The following is an 18,527-nucleotide window of genomic DNA, read 5'->3' as shown; positions in this document are numbered from 1 at the left end:
GAGGCACCTCATTGAGCTCCAGATCATACCATGAGCAACAGGACCACCAGAGGAGGGTAGGCAGGACACTATGACCTACGCCATTATTATTCCCATGGCCTTCTTGTGTCAGCAGAACTTGGGATGAGTCCATATCAGAAATGACAGCTGTGGATATTGACCAAACATTGGTTAACTCAGCATTGCCAGGGATCTTGATAACTAGGCCAGTTACAGTGCCTGCCTATTAAGTCTTAAACACTCCACAGTGGGAAACCCAGAGCTTGTGCCCTGGTCACCATATTGCTGCTAAAACTAAAGTTCTAAGCCACAGTTGGCTGCAGACTTTGGCATTCTCACACGTCAGAAGATCTTTCTTTGGCTTCATTTTTGTACTTCAAATTTCTCCTATTTTGTTGTTAACAAAACAATGCATATAAGGTTTAACTATTGAATAGTTATGTTGGGTGTTTTGAACTGGGTGGGTTTTCCAGGGCATCTAGTTCACAATAACTGTTGGAAACCACTGGAGTCAATTATTTATTGTGTCAGCATAGAAATCTGTTTTGTGTTTTATTGTTGTTTTGGTTTTGTTTGTGTTCTGTTGTTTTTTGCCATACTGGGAATTGAACCCAGGAGGAGCTCTAACACTGAACCATACTTTCAGTCTTTTTTATTTTTTAATTTGAGACAGGGTCTCACTAAGTTATGATCAAGCTATTTCAGCCCCCAAAATAGCTGGAATTGCAGGTGTGTGTAACAATGCTTGGCCCAAATAGAAATCTTGATAATGTGAGTGCATCTTCAGAAGGAGGGGGTGTTGTAAGAAGGGCATTGTCAATACTTCTTCACTAAAGGAATTCCTGTCCAGTTTTGTAATGAAAGAAAACTGAAAATTAAACTTCACATACATAAATTCTTATTCAATAAGAATACATAAATTCTTACATACATAAGTTCTTCACATATATAAATTCTTAAGTAATAGAGGCTTTCCAAGAACATGTCCACTCAAGTGAAGTTCCCTTATTCCAAACAGTATGTAGTGGTGGGAGGATGAGGAGTTAAATAAGGAGCAGGAAGACATCAATGTGACCATTTCAGGGATGGGGGAGGGGAAGTTGTTTTTTTTCTTTTACTTTTTGTTAGTTTGTTTGTTTGAGGGGAGATAGTTTTGGTACTGGGGATTGAACCCAGGGGAATTTTTTCCAGTTTTTTTTTTTTTCTTTTGATATAGACTCTTGCTATAGGCTGATATAGGCTGACCACAAACTTGTAATCCTGCCTCAGTCTTTCGAGTTGCTGGGATCACAGGCATGTGCCCCCACACTTAGTATCAAGATGGACATTTTGACTTTGAGCTGGCTTTGCAAGCAGAGTAGGGCAAGGATTTGGGAAGATTTACAGAGAATGTATTTCAGGTGGCACAAAGATTTCAGAAACTATAAGCATCTGTTCTGAGTTAAACACTGTTCAGCATCCCCAGGTACATGTTTATGAGCTTCTTCACTCAGTATTCTTGAATCGAGAGATGATTGATCACACCCAAATTTCGTGAAGATTTGTGAGTTGTGCAACCACCAGCAACAATGTTTGTGGAGGCCTTGAGCAGCAGAGACAGTTAAGAGAGAGAAAAGACAAATTAACTAGGCAAACCCTCCCTTTTAGCATAGTACAGCTGAGCACAGTTGTGATAGATCTTTGCACAGTGAAGTACCTTCTCCCAGAAGTGTCAAGCATGCACTTTCTTCCTTCTCTTTATTCATGGTTCAGAAGCACATGTGAATTAGTACAATACTCATAAAAGTGTTGCACATGGCAACCAAGAAGCATATTTTAATATTAAATAAATTGCATTACCTCTAAAATTGTAACACAAATATAACTTCTATGACACTTAGAAATGTCAAGCCAGTCACTTTGGCACATTCCTGTAGTTCTAATTAATTAGGAGGCAAAAACAAGAGGATTACAATTTTGAGGCCAGCTTCAACAAAAGAAATCTAAAAGGGGGTGGGACTTGGGTGTAGGTCAGAGGCAGAATACTCCTGGGTTCAATTCCCAGTATGACAGAATAAGAATAAAATTAAAATCAATTAAAAGACAAGAGGAAAATATCACAATTTTATTGAAAAGAAGATTTTGTAAGTTTTTCTGGAGTAATTGTTTCTATATCTAATATATAAATATTAAGCTCATAGTTTATATTTAAATCTAATTATCCCTTTCAGAATTAACAATTTTATCAAAGATATCCACTCTCACCACTCCTACATAATACAGTACTAGACAATCTAGCCAGAGCAATTAGGCAAGAAAAGGAAATAAAAGGGATAAATTGGAAAGAAAGAAGTCAAAATAACACTGTTTGAAGATAATATGATCCTATAGTTCCAAGATCCAAAAAGTTCCACCAAAAGATTGCTAGAACTAATAAGTAACAAGTTATAAAATCAACATACAAAAATCCATAGCTTTCCTATGTACCAACAAAGAATCTGGTGAGAAAGAAATCAAGAAAGCAATTGCACTATCTTTTTAATATATATTTGTATGCGATTTGCTAAAATTTTGTTGAGAATTTTTGCATCGATGTTCATTAAGGATATTGGTCTGAAATTTTCTTTCCTTGATGTGTCTCTGTCTGGTTTAGGTATCAGGGTGATATTGGCTTCATAGAACGAGTTTGGGAGGGTTCCCTCCTCTTCTATTTCATGGAATAGTTTGAGGAGTATTGGAATGAGCTCTTCTTTAAAGGTTTTATAGAACTCGGCTGAGAACCCATCTGGTCCTGGACTTTTCTTTGTTGGTAGGCTTTTGATGACCTCTTCTATTTCATTGCTTGAAATTGGTTTATTTAAGTTGTGTATGTCCTCCTCGTTCAGTTTAGGTAGTTCATATGTCTCTAGAAATTTGTTGATGTCTTCAAGGTTTTCTGTTTTGTTGGAGTATAGATTTTCGAAATAGCTTCTAATTATGTTTTGTATTTCACTCGTGTCTGTTGTGATGTTTCCTTGTTCATTCCGAATTTTAGTAATTTGAGTTTTCTCCCTCTTTCTCTTTGTTAGTGTGGCTAAGGGTTTATCAATTTTATTTATTTTTTCAAAGAACCAACTATTTATTTTGTTAATTTTTCCGATTGTTTCTTTTGTTTCGATTTCGTTGATTTCGGCTCTGATTTTAACTATTTCCTGTCTTCTACTACTTTTGGTATTGGTCTGCTCTTCTTTTTCTAGTGCTTTGAGCTGTAGTGTTAAGTCGTTTATTTGTTGATTTCTACTTCTTTTTTTGAATGCACCCCATGAAATAAATCTTCCTCTAAGTACTGCTTTCATAGTGTCCCAGAGATTTTGATATGATGTGTCTTTGTTCTCGTTTACTTCTAAGATGTCTTCTGTTATCCATTCATCATATAATAGTGTATTATTTAGTCTCCAGGTATTGGAGAAGTTTCTGTTTTTTATTCTGTCATTTATTTCTAATTTCAATCCATTATGATCTGATAGAGTACAAGGTAGTATCTCTATCTTCTTGTATTTGCTAACAGTAGCTTTGTGGCATAAAATATGGTCTATTTTAGAGAAGGATCCATGTGCTGCTGAGAAGAAAGTGTATTCGTTCTTTGTTGGATGGTATATTCTATATATGTCCGTTAAGTCTAAATTGCTGATTGTGTTGTTGAGATCTATAGTTTCTTTATTCAATTTTTGTTTGGACGATCTATCCAGTGGTGAGAGAGGTGTGTTAAAATCGCCTAGTATTATTGTGTTGTGGTCTATTTGAATTCTGTAATTGAGAAGGATTTGTTTGACGTACGTGGATGAGCCTACCAACAAAGAAAAGTCCAGGACCAGATGGGTTCTCAGCCGAGTTCTACAAAACCTTTAAAGAAGAGCTCATTCCAATACTCCTCAAACTATTCCATGAAATAGAAGAGGAGGGAACCCTACCAAACTCGTTCTATGAAGCCAATATCACCCTGATACCTAAACCAGACAGAGACACATCAAGGAAAGAAAATTTCAGACCAATATCCTTAATGAACATCGACGCAAAAATTCTCAACAAAATTTTAGCAAATCGCATACAAATATATATTAAAAAGATAGTGCACCACGATCAAGTGGGTTTTATCCCAGGGATGCAAGGTTGGTTCAACATTCGGAAATCAATAAATGTCATTCACCATATCAACAGACTTAAAGTTAAGAATCACATGATTATTTCAATAGATGCAGAAAAAGCATTTGATAAAATACAGCATCCCTTCATGCTCAAAACACTAGAAAAAATTGGGGTAATGGGAACATTCCTAAACATTATAAAGGCCATCTACGCTAAGCCCATGGCTAATATCATTCTAAATGGTGAAAAACTGAAAGCGTTCCCCCCTAAAAACTGGAACAAGGCAGGGATGCCCTCTTTCACCGCTTCTATTCAACATCGTCCTTGAGACTCTAGCCAGAGCAATCAGACAAACCAAAGAAATTAAAGGGATACGAATAGGAAAAGAAGAACTCAAACTATCCCTGTTCGCTGATGACATGATTATATATTTAGAGGAACCTGGAAATTCCACCAGAAAACTTTTAGAACTCATAAGTGAATTCAGTAAAGTAGCAGGTTACAAGATCAATGCTCATAAATCCAATGCATTTTTATACATAAGTGATGAATCTTCAGAAAGAGAAATTAGGAAAACTACTCCATTCACAATAGCATCGAAAAAAATAAAATACTTGGGAATCAATCTCACAAAAGAGGTGAAAGACCTCTACAATGAGAACTACAGAACACTAAAGAAAGAAATTCAAGAAAACCTTAGAAGATGGAAAGATCTCCCATGTTCCTGGATAGGCAGAATTAATATCGTCAAAATGGCTATACTACCTAAAGTTCTATACAGATTCAATGCAATTCCAATTAAAATCCCAATGATGTACCTCACAGAAATAGAGCAAGCAATTATGAAATTCATCTGGAAGAATAAAAAACCTAGAATAGCTAAAGCAATCCTCAGTAGCAAGAGCGAAGCAGGGGGTATTGCAATACCAGATCTTCAACTCTACTACAAAGCAATAGTAACAAAAACGGCATGGTATTGGTACCAAAATAGACAGGTAGATCAATGGTACAGAATAGAGGACATGGACACAAACCCAAATAAATACAATTTTCTCATACTAGACAAAGGTTCCAACAATATGCAATGGAGAAAAGATAGCCTCTTCAACAAATGGTGCTGGGAAAACTGGAAAACTATATGCAATAGAATGAAACTAAACCCCTATCTCTCACCCTACACAAAACTCAACTCAAAATGGATCAAGGACCTCGGAATCAGACCAGAGACCCTGCATCTTATAGAAGAAAAAGTAGGTCCAAATCTTCAACTTGTTGGCTCAGGATCAGATTTCCTTAACAGGACTCCCATAGCACAAGAAATAAAAGCAAGAATAAACAACTGGGATAGATTCAAACTAAAAAGCTTTCTCTCAGCAAAGGAAACTATCAGAAATGTGAAGAGAGAGCCTACAGAGTGGGAGAATATCTTTGCCAACCATACCTCAGATAGAGCGCTAATTTCCAGAATCTATAAAGAACTCAAAAAACTCTACACGAAGAATACAAATAATCCAATCAACAAATGGGCTAAGGAAATGAACAGACACTTCACAGAAGAAGATGTACAAGTAATCACCAGATATATGAAAAAATGTTCAACATCCCTAGTAATAAGGGAAATGCAAATCAAAACCACCCTAAGATTTCATCTCACCCCAATTAGAATGGCGATTATCAAGAATACAAGCAACAATAGGTGTTGGCGAGGATGTGGTGAAAAAGGAACACTCATACATTGCTGGTGGGGTTGCAAATTAGTGCAACCACTCTGGAAAGCAGTGTGGAGATTCCTCAGAAAGCTTGGAATGGAAACACCATTTGACCCAGCTATCCCACTCCTTGGCCTATACCCAAAGGACTTAAAATCAGCATACTACAGAGATACAGCCACATCAATGTTCATTGCTGCTCAATTCACCATAGCCAGATTGTGGAACCAACCTAGATGCCCTTCAGTTGATGAATGGATAAAGAAACTGTGGCATATTTATACAATGGAATATTACTCCGCAATGAAGAATGATAAAATTATGGCATTTGTAGGCAAATGGTCGAAATTGGAGAATATCATGCTAAGTGAGATAAGCCAATCTCAAAAAACTAAAGGACAAATGATCTCGATGATAAGCGGATGAGGACATATAATGGGGGGTGGGAGGGGCTAGCATTAGGTTTAGGGTTAGGTTTAGAGTTAGGCTAAGGAGAGCAGTAAGAATGAAGGAAAGAAGGACTGTGTAGAGGGAAAAGAGGGGTGGGAGGGGTGGGAGGGGTGGGAGGGGTGGGGTGGAGGGGAAAAATATAATAAACATCATTACCCTATGTAAACGTAAAAAAAATAAATAAAAAAAAAAAAGAAAGCAATTGCATTCATAATGCCCTCAAAAAAAATTAAATACCTAGCAATAAGTCTAATCAAGGAGAAGAAAGACCTCTATAATGAAACTATACAGTACTGAAGAAAAATATTGAAGAATACACAAGATGGAAAGACCTCCTATGTTGTGGGCAGGTATAATAAATATTGATTAAATAGCTAAACTACCAAAAGTAATATGCAGATTAAATGCAATTCCCCATCAAAGTACCAATGATATTCTTCACAAAACTACAAAGAAAAACCATCCTATAATTCATTAGGAAGAGTAAAAGACTCAGAATAGTTAAAGCATTCCTAAGCCAAAAAGCAATGCTGGGGCCATCACAATTCCTGACTTCAAATTAGACTACAGAGCTATAGTAACAAAAACTACATAGACACACCGAACAATGGTGCAGAATATAAGACTAAGAGAAAAGCCCACACAGATGCAGTCATAAGAGCCTTAATAAAGGTGCCAAAATCATACATTGGAGAAAATACAGCCTTTTGAACAGGTGGTGCTAGGAAAAATGGTTATCCGTATGTAGAAGAATAAGACCAGATCCTTATTTCTCATCCTGCATAAAAATGAACTCAAAATGGATCAAATATGTAGGAATCAGAAAAGAAACTATGCTAATACTAGAAGAAAACATAGGGTCAACACTCCAGCATGTGGGTACAGGCAACAACTTTCTCATTAGGATCCTCAAAGTTCAGGAAATAATGTCAAGAGTTAATGTATGGAAAGTCATTGAATTAAAAGACTTCTGCACAGAAAAGAAAACAATTAGGAATGTGAAGAGAGAGCCTACAGAATGGAAGAAAATCTTTGCTAGCTACACTTCTGACAGGATTAATATCTAGAATATATTTTTAAAAACTCAACAGCCTAACACCAAAAATCCCCAAACAACCCAATTAATAAAATGGCAAATAATTTAAACAGACAATTCTCAAAAGAATAAATGCAAATGGCCAACAAATATATGCAAAAAATTTCAACATCATTAGCAATAGGGAAATGCAAATCAAAACTGCACTGAGATTTCATCTCACACCAGTCAAAATGGCAGTCGTCAAAATACAGATAATAATAAATGCTGGAGAGGGTATGGAGAAAAAGGAACACTTTCACACTGTTGCTGGGATTGTAAATTAGTATAACCACATGAAAATCAGTATGAAGTTTCCTCAAAAAACTAAGCATGGAACCACCATGTAACCTAGCTATATCACTCCTTGGTATTTATCCTAAAGAATGACAGTCCATACTACAGTGATACATGCATACCCATGTTGATAATAGCACAATTCACAATAGCAAAACTGTGGAACCAGACTAGGTCTACACCAACAAGTGAATGGATTAAGAAAATGTGGTGTATACATAAATACACCACATAAACATAAACAATAGTTTTTATTTAGCCATAAAGAAAAGAAAAATTGATGGAACTTGAAGATATTATGTTAAGTGAAGTAAAGCCAAACTCAGAAGGTCAAGGGTTATATGTTTTCTCTGCTCTGTGGAAGACAGAGAGGAAAAGGGAAAATTAAGGGGCAAATATCATGAAGAGGGAGACCAGTAGAATAGAGGAAAGGAACCAGGGGAGAGAGAAGAGAATGGAAAGGGGAAATACTGGGAATGATATGGACCAAATTATATTGTTATATTGTGTGCATGTACAAACATGTAACCACAAATCCCATTATGTACAACAATATTGCACCAATAAAAATGTGGAAAAAATTAAAAATTGAAAGAAGATTAAATAAATAACTCACCCTGAGGGAAGCAAAGAAGAAAAATAGAAGTTTTTATTTTCCTTTAAAAGAAAACGGAATATACAATTTCAGCCTAGTCCGGTGGTAATTATCTATAATCCCAAGTACAAGGGAAGCTGAGGCAGGAGAATCTCAAGTTCAAATCCAGCCTGGCCAACCAAAAAAGACCCTGTCTCAAAATAAAATGTTAAAAGAGCTGAGGATGTAGTTCAGTAGGAGAGCACCTCTGTGTTCAATCCCTAGTACAAAAATAAAAAAATAAAGAACTGACAATTTCAATTATGAGTGCTCAACAAAGCAAAGTTTCTTCAAGTTGAAGAAAATCAACAAAGAGCTGCAATGACTACGGAAAGAGCATCTAATTTTTCTTCAATGTTTATTAAGCACAAATTATGTAAAAAATCTTGATTATAAAAGCAAAGAGACTTTCCTGAAATTGAGGTGAGAAAAATAAATGACATGAAAGAAATTCACAATGATCTGTATACTGTGTCTTAGTTTTATTACTTATGCAAACATCACCAACTCACATCAATATATTGTCTAGACATCAAAATCATTATTAAATTCAATCATCTTTGATACATTGCTTACTTTTCCATTTCACATTTCTGTCATTGGAAGGAATAATTATCATAAAATATGTATGAGAATATATTTTATTTTGAGGCAGTTTATTGGTTTAAGGCTCTTAACTACTTGGACACAGAATCTACAAATATGATTGTTGGTGGATCTACCTGAGACAAATTTCTTGGCCCTTCTGAACCTCTTTACATTTGTGAGATAGAGGGTTGACCACCTTCCTCCCTAAGCAGTTTCAAATATTTTAATAAAATGGTGTTCTTGAGAGTGTTTAACCCATAAAATATGGTAAGTAAAATCTATGTTGAAGAAAGTAAATCATTATAAAAACCGAAGTGTGAGAAATAAAAAGAAATGAAATGAAAAGCAAAGAGAGGGATGAACTCTGTGATTAAAAGTTGACTAAATGCATTATCCCTCCTCCATAACCTCCATCAAGTATTCTCTTCCTGTTTTGACCTTTGTTGTATTTTATTTGATAGGCAAACTCTTTATTTACTCTCAAAATTATTTTTATTGCTTTTATAAATTTTTTCCCATTGTTTGACTACTTGAAAACATAGTTGGCTATCTTGAGGTGGGTTGAAATGCATCATAATATTTGCCATTAGAAGTAATGGTAATGTTCTCATTTAGCAACACATTTGTCAGGAACAAAGTAAAGTCATTATTAAGGATTAGGTGCCTTTAGCACCTTAGGAAAAACTCTTACACATGTTTATCACTCAGAGCTTCTACTTAAGATTTACATATTGTGATGGGAAGGGTTCACCAAATATTTGTTGTTCAATTTGTCCTGCCTTGCTTAGAATGACATTTATAGTATTGTAAATTCCTTGGTGGGGGCAAATACTATATCTCAATTCATCTTCCCTTCCCAATGACCAGCACAGGGCCAGTAATTACTAGCATTCATCATCTATGTATTATGTGAACCTATGAGTGGAGTTGTTCTGTTCTTGTCTGCCAAGGAAGCATTTCAAATCCATTCGTATTTCCAATCATCCCAATACCTATTGCTTTTATTTGCATAGTTGTCTACTTGGCCCAGACAATAGGTAAAGCTGTATAGGCACCAAATAGCATCTTTTCCAGGACCACACAACTGGTAAGAGCAGGATTCAACTAGAGATGAGACAGTGTAGGTCCAGGGCTTGTTCTTAACCACCACACTCTCCCAGATCCTGAATAGGGAGACTTCAGTAAGTGAGAACCTATAAGACCATCAGGAAATGTCTTCTTCCTTCTGGCATTTAAACTATTTGTCATTTAGTTTCTTTTTAAGTCTTTTTCATTACACACTAGAATTTGTAAAATAAGTGCACAAAATGCCACTGTGTCATTTTGCTCCAATTTTGCAATCATCTAGGTGAGAGTCCACAGCCCATTCAGAACAAGCAGAAGGACACAAGCCCTGGGTCTCTTTATCAGCTGGAGAGAGGATGGGCGCTAAAGTTCTTGGACCAGCCTTGAAGATTCTACAGCTCATCTACTTAAATATTGTCTGCCTTTGCCTTTGGAGGGGAGGCTGGTCCTCCACCCAGTGCTGCCTGGCAGTCAGCAGGTGGTACAAAAAGAACTGAGTTGCTAAAGAACCCAGAGAATTTACTAGTATCTTCTGTAGTTGGAGAGCAAATTACAGGACATCTGGAATTTGTCTCCACTCTGCTTCATCCATCTCCCTCTCCTCTGGTACAGACTTTCAGTCCAGGTAAATATAACCAGGTCTTTATAATTCTGGAGAACAAAACCTTTTAAGTTGATGAAAAATGTTCTGCTACTTAAGTGAATTAGATTAAGGCAAGCCTTCTCCTTCCTAAGAGGGCTCTCCTTACCCTTCCACCTCAGCCCTGCCCAGCTCCTCCCTGCTGTATCTTATCATTGCAGGGTCCTAACTCTCCCTTATACCCCACAGCCAAAGATTCAGCCCTTACCCAATACCCCCACGAACTTCTTCTTTCTCAGTCTCTTCAGACCTAGGAAGACACCTCATCTTCTGAGAGCAATGCCCAACACTGATGACCTGAAAAATCCAAAAAGTTTCTCCATGGGCTGCTAATATACACTTGCCCAGTAGAGCTACCAGGACAGAGAAGTCCATTAAGGACTGGGGCTGAGTCAGACAGGCATGGGCTGGGATTCCAACACAGTGGATGTGATCCTGGTGAGGCACTTCAGTTCTCACCATCCATGTACTCGTCTACCTAATAAGGATAATAATAATTACTACTTCCTGGATAAGTGACTCTCTGTATAATCTTCCTCTTGGTCACTGAATCTTTCAAGTTGTCCACTCTTAATCAGAGTCCAGGGGACAACTACAAACAAACTCCCCAAACATGGCAATCAGATGGTAGCTTAGACCCTTTGCAAGATGACCCATTCCAAACTGCTCATCACTTCTTTATAAAGGTTTTCATCCTTCAATGATGGACATTGCTATCAGAAGACCTTAAAACAAAAATGACATGACTTCAATCATTTTTAAAACATGTTTCAAGATGGGTGTGGTGGTACACACCTATAATCCTGATGGCTCAAGTGACTGACACAGGAGGATCACAAGTTCAGGGCCATCCTCAGCAACTTAGCAAGGCTATATGCAACTTAGTGAGATCCTGTCTGAAAGTTAAAAAATGAAAAATGGCTGAGGGTGTGGCTCCACAGTTAAGCACCCAGGGTTCAATTCCTGGTACCAAAAAAAAGAAAAAAAAGTTTAAAAACAGGTTTCAACATATTTAACATCCTTGCTTTTTGTTTTGCATGATGACAAAATGTGTGAAAAAGCAAAACAAAAACAAAATGACAAATAAGCAATTTAAAGGCTTAATATCTCTGCATACTTAAAAAATAATGAGTAATTTTATTTTTTTATATACCCAAGGGCAACTAAAGACTGAGCCATATCCCCATCCCTTTCTGTTTTTTATTTTGAGACAGGGTTCACCAGGTTGCATACAGCCTTGCTAAATTCCTGAGGCAGATCCAGAACCTAGGGTCCTACTGCCTCTGCCTTCTAAGACACTGGGATTACAGACGTGCACCACCATGCCCAGTTTGAGTACTATTTTTATCAGCACTAGGGATGAAACTCAAGTCTTCACACATGCTAGGCAAGTGCTCTAACACTGATCTACCTCTCCATACCAGCAGTGAATAAGTTGAACAAATGGAATTAACAATGCCTGGGAAAGGCTTAAACTTCAAGTGCACATACATTATATTGCAATTCTTGGAAACCTCTATGGGTTATTATTTAACAAAGGTGAAAATTGTGGTTTACTGCCTTCAGTTGCCCAGTCTTCTCCTTCTTATCCTAATATAGCCAAAACCTTCCTCACTGTTTATTCAGGATCTAACTAAATAAATACACCAGAATTTAAAAAATTATGATAGTGTTCAAATAGCCACACCTTTTATATTACATCAACAAAACACTCAGATCCACACTTAAGACATCCACCAGAGCTTTACTAACTCACAAATGTTGTACAGCTGCTGTTTAAACTAGATAATAACTTGAGAACTTAACCAAGAGGAACAAAAGGAATTTTACTTGTGGACAATTGAAGAACTGTTTAGAATGATCCAGTTCCCCAAATGTGGGCTTATCAGAGCTCTCTTTACTGTTCTTTGTAGGACACTTCACAGCACATGAGACCTACAAATACAGATGAGAGGAGTGGCCATTTACAGAGAACTCTAATTAAATGCACTTAAAAGAATTCATCTATGGTAGAAAAGCCCAACTTGAATAACCCAAACTGAGGTTCTCAAACTACTACCTAGAATAAAGCCCCTTGACATTGACCCCAAATTTTGTTTTTCTCAATCTCAATTTTCCCAAATCTAAAACATAGATAAATTGGTACTACTCCCATGACTGAAAATCATGTCATAAAGCTGAGGGCATGGAGTTCACCATATTGATTTTATGAAGGGATTTTGAATCTTTCGGTGCTCAAAAGCTTATGCTCAATATCATTGCTTTTGACTATATCTAATTCTTATTTAACCATTTTGCTTTAGATTGGTTCACCAGATGACAAGGAAATATTATCATATAACAATATTAAACACTTCAAGATGCCTTTGGATTCTAAGAAGTTTACCTACTTTCTGTATATGTTCCAGAAAAGCATTAGAATCTGCTTCTGTGAGAGGGGTTCCCTGCCCTTCAGATGCCAGCACAGCTTCTTTTGCTCCCTAATGATGTTTTTAAAATTTTTTATTTGTTCTCATTATTTGTACATGACAGTAGAATGCATTTATACATTTTGATAAATCATAAATGAAGTGTACTTTCTCATTTTTATAATGGTACATATTGTAGGATCACATAGATCATGCAGTCACATATGTACAAGAGGTAATAATGCCTAATGTTGTTTTTTGAGAACTCTGCCCTCTTCTCAGCAAAACATTGAATAGCTACTTCAGAACTACAACAGCCAAACTACAAAAAAGACAAAGAGAAAATGGAAATCTGAAACAAAAGAAACATTTTTTTATTTAGGAGGAAAATGACATGTGAAACTGATGTGTTTTATTTGATTGACATATCATCATTATACATACTTATGGGATGCAAAGAGATAAATTCACGTGTACATTGCATAATGATCAGATCAGTGTACTTAGCAGATACATTCCATTAAACATTTATCACTTTTTGTGGTAAGAACTATTCAAAATCCTCCCTTGTAGTTACTTTGAAATGTACAATGCATTATTGTTAATGATATTCTCTCTTTTGTGTAATACACTGATGTCTTTTCAAATGGCTCTTTCAAAAATGGAAAGGCTTCAACTCAATTGAGGGAAAAACATGCAGATCACTCCCCTTAAATTGACTTTAAATGGATGACAATGGCTTACTGACTCACCTGTTAACTTGGAGCTAAAGTCAAGAGAAAGAGAGGGAGAATGATTAGACCAATGACTGCATTCCCCCAGTAACTTCCTATGTGACCTTGGCTCAGTGCATCCTTTGAGGGCTTCTCCTCACTCGGGCTGAGTCACCGTAAGGCTGATGTAAATAGTATTTACTCTGCTGCATTAGTGACAAGAAAGGGCTGGGACTAAAGGACTGCATGGGAGGTTTCATTAGTGATAGAAACCCACAGCATCCTTGAAGCAGTCTGAGGATGCACACGTCACGCTCACTGTCTAAAGAACAGGCACCCCGTTCTTTCTCCTACTTTAACTCCCTCTGGTCTCCTTGTATACAAAGAATATGCAATTAATTCAGCTACTTCCATTTCCAAATCCTACATCTGTTTTTCTTCTGCAGCACATTGATTGAAAATGCTTAAAGACTTAAGACTTTCATCTCTAAAGGACATTTTTTGTTAACAAGGGTGTCAATTATGAGAAGTTTGCAGCCCTAGCAATGAAGGAAGGCACATGGAAGAAATCTTAACCTCAGGATCATAAAATAAGTCCTCAAAATGTACAAAATCCATTCATTTTGTTAGAGAAATCAGAATAATTAATGACTAAAGAAAAAGAAAATATTTAAAATCTTCCTCATGAAAAATTAAGAAAGGTACCAAAGATGTGATTTAGAAGTGATGACATTAGTACAGTTTACATCATCTATCAATCAATCTACCTGTCATATATCCATTCATGACCATGAAATAATCAAATGATAAAATTGGAGCATGCTCTACACATCCGATTGCTAGGTTTTCCTGAGTGTGAATAGAATCATGCAACCTCCCAGAGTTGTGCTCATGTGGTAGAAATAATGGGAGGAAGGAAGGGTAAATGCAGGGAGAAGGAAGAGAAGAAAGGAAAGAAGGGAGGAAGGAAAGAACAGATTGAAAGAGGGATGAAGGAGGAAAGCTCTTAGTACATATTTATTATGTTTTGGGTTGAATTACTATTATAGCAAAAGTAATAATATCTTATGTAATAAGAAAGTATTATGTAACCTGAGCTATTCTAAGTGCTTTGCATACATTATCTCATTTATCTTTTTCATATTGAATTTTTATCTTTGAATAACATGGGTATATGCTTTAGATGTATTTAGTACTAGAACAGTCCTACATTCCGCACCATCCCTCTCCAGAAGCAATACCTTTCAACATTTTTATCTACTTCTTCTAGTACTTATTACCATATTCCTAAATAACATGGTTTTGTTGTTTGTATTAGTCATTTTTCTCTCATTATAATGCAATATCCAAGGCAATTAACTTATAAAAGAAAAAGGTTATTTACTCATGATTTTGGAGGATCCAGTGTATGACTGAGTGACTCCAAAGCTTTTGGCTTCTGATGAGACAGCACATCATGATAGGAGTGCATGGTGTAGTGAACTCAGTTTGTGAGCCAAGCAACAAAATAAAAAAGAGAATGATGGGAAAAGACTGCACAGTCCCCTGCAAGTGCTCACTCAAATGACCTAAAACTTCCCACAGGTTCTACCACTTACCAATAGCACCACGTTAGGGACCAAGCATTTAGAACATGGATCTTTGGAGGACACTTACCCAAACCATAGCCCTGCTGTTTTTCTTTTCTTTTTAGCCGTGTTATTTCTTGATTATTCTCAATTACTTTATATTTCTTCTTAAGTAAAATAGGGATTTCATAACTTTACCCTACACACACACACACACACACACACACACACACACACATCAACCTCCCCCATTCTTTCTCTCCCATATTTCTTCCTTCAGGTTCATATGTTCAATGCCAGCCTCAGCAACTTAGTGAGACTCCATCTCAAAATTTAAAAGAATAAAATAAAAAGGACTGTGATGTAGTTCAGTGGTAGAGCAAGACCCCTGGGTTCAATCCCTAGTGTCAATAAAATAAAAGAAATTAATTAGTAGAAATATTTGGGAGTGGATGCTATAGGATAAACTACTAACCTTTGCTTAAGAACTAGAAATTTAAACCCAATCTTAGTTCCTACATGAGATTGTTTCAAAAAGAAAGTTTTAGTTCATACCTGACAAAGACACTGAATACAGAAAAAAAAGGGATTGAAAGAGATAAATCTTTCCAATGCTTGCTTTTAGGACTATTTTGGATAACAGTAACCTATTCTCAATACATCTTTTAACAGATTGTAAACAGTTACACTCAATTTTAACACAGCCCTTCCTGTAGTTCCACAGATATCTTAATTGAGGACTGTTTCAACAATCATGTAGGTTCATTAACACCTGTAAATCATCCCATATTCTTAAACAGAGACATTCCTCTCTAGTAGTGAGAATCTCTTAGAACTTTTTTGTATATCCTGACTGCAAATGTCTTCATTACCATCTTTCTGGAGATGAGTGCTGCATCTGCTACAATAAAAAAGTGCACAATAACAGTTTGATTTCATAACTATGGCTTGTTAAACTGAGAATATAATTTAAGTGTCAGCTGTTAATTCAAGTTTAAGACTGAAGGTGTGGAAGAGTTAAAAAAATAACAATAAGAAAAAGAAGCAATAAAGTAAATATGTCTGTCAGGGGGAGAATGTATAGATTTGCATAAATTGGCAAGTTAGTATCTTTGCTTAAAAACAAAGAATGCAGAAGGTGTGATGTTGGTGGGGTCTTAAGACAGACACTGGGCAGCCTCTTCCTGACGGAAGAAAAGATGTGAAGTGGACTGCGGCCTCCTGGCCTAAATGAAAGTGATGTTGAATCAAATTCTGAAGACGAAGCCACACTGGAGAAGTCTGAACTTGACTTACAGGAAGATAAGGAGGATGGGAGTAAAAGAGACACAGAAGTCCATGTTCTTAGAAGTTTCCCAGTAGATGGCCCAAAAACAGAAACAGAGGTCAATGCAGAAGCATATGAAGAATGCTCTTCTGGAATTCCTGTAAATTTGTGGAATAAATTTCAAGAATTGCATTAAAAAAGTTCTGAAATGAAAACCTCAGCTTCAAGATTCAGAGGAAAAAAGAGAAAATGCTCCAGAAAAAAATAAATTGAAGAATGAAAAGAATCTCATAGTGAACATACTTTAAATGAAACCCAATGGAAGGAGCTTATTTGGTACTTTGGAGCCATTTAAAAAAACAAATAAGCTTTGAACTGCCTGTTAAAAAGAAAAGGATTGACAAGATCACAACAGGAGCACATCATAAACCACAGTTGGAGTGGAACTGCCCTTGACTTCTGAGGTCTTGAAAAGTAGATAGACCAGGCTGTGGAGGAGTGGATATTGAGAAGGCTGAAGAACTCAGCAATCAGCTTGCTACTCGAGAGCTTGGTGTAAAAATTGCCAAAGTAATCGCCTGTCAGAAGTTTCTAAAAGTCAAAAAGGAGGTTGAAAACTCTCAGTCAACCCGAAAAAAGGAGAAACTTGCATGGGAATTTGAAACAAAGAAGAGATGAGAAACCAAAAGCAACGAGGGATATATGTCAGAGTTCTTCAAGACACTTGCAGACTTGTGCGCTCAATTTACTGAAAAGATCTTCCTACTTAGGTTAAATATGTCAGGAATTGATAGAAGTAGAAAAAACTAAGCATAAAACTTTGGAGTTGATTATCAAATTCTTTTCAGCCTCTTTCTAAGGAGTTCATTTTATTGAAGTGAATGAAGTGAAGCATTTTTATTTGTGTAACAAACCTAAGCATACATACAAGAAAAGAAATAGGATTTTATTTATTTATTTGTATAGACCTACACTATAAAATCAATTTTGCTTTTCACATGTTTGGTATAGCACAGCCTGTGAAGTCCATGTAATTTCTTATCTGTTCTTGGCATAACTACACTTTTTCTGGAATTGTGCTTTTAAGATTGGCTTTTGTTTATAATGGATTAGTTATAGGTGCAAGACATAAGTCTCAACTGATGTTTTCTTTGCAAATGTATTTAATTACCCTGATGCTATCAAAATAACTTTTTATTCTTTATTGGAGACCCCAGAGTTGATATTTCATAGTCACATATTAAAAGCAATTGATTAATTTTTGCATACTTTCATATTGGTTACAATGCAAAGGGGACAGAATGTAGTATTTGGAGGATGATTTAAATTCAGTGAGGCCTAGAAATGTTTTCATAAATGTCTCTTGACTTTGGCATTATTTAAATTGGAAGATGGTTCTCAGAAGTGAAAGTGGTAAAATTACATTAAGCCGACAATTATAACTCAAGATAACATATATTTGAGTTGTCTAAAAACTGGTTTATTTTTATTCTCTTCTCCATTTCTCCTTTAAAGATTGAATGAATGAATGAGGCTAAAGAAAGGAATGGTCCCCCAGGAAGTACTTTTCATTAGATGTGTGCTTCATAGTTCTAATGGGAAAGGGACTTGAGAAATCAGATGATAAGCTGGTAAGGATGTCCTTGGTTGTTGCTATGTTATAAATAGTAACAAAACTTTATTCATTTAAAAAAAACAAATAATGCTAGCTGATATAGATATTAATAATGAAGAGCTGTTGTAAACAAGAAATTCTCAGAGAAATCTACTGTATTCTAGAGTTGGAATCTTATATTCTGGCTTGGAACCATAGAAGTTCCAGTGAAAAATGACTAGGCTACTACTTCAGTCACCCAGAAGCAAGCATTGGGTCTGTTGAACTAGGGATTCCTTTCCTAGAACAACATAAGAAGTATTAAGAATTCCAGAGCTCTGGGGTACAGATGATAGTTTTGCTTATAGTAAACTTAAAACCATGAAGAAAGTCATTTTCAAACTTTCAATTTACT

The 18,527-nt window shown here is 36.2% G+C and overlaps 1 pseudogene; it reads left to right on the top strand.

The window, feature by feature from the left end:
- The first annotated feature begins 16,450 nt into the window (after nt 1-16,450).
- Nucleotides 16,451-17,328, top strand: LOC124979353 (protein FAM204A-like; annotated as a pseudogene).
- The last annotated feature ends 1,199 nt before the right edge of the window (nt 17,329-18,527 follow it).

Source organism: Sciurus carolinensis, chromosome 3 (assembly GCF_902686445.1).
Source record: "Sciurus carolinensis chromosome 3, mSciCar1.2, whole genome shotgun sequence".
In the NCBI taxonomy this organism is placed as follows: domain Eukaryota; kingdom Metazoa; phylum Chordata; class Mammalia; order Rodentia; family Sciuridae; genus Sciurus; species Sciurus carolinensis.
The sequence above is the reverse complement of the archived record's forward strand: the minus strand, read 5'-3'. Positions and strand labels throughout refer to the sequence as shown.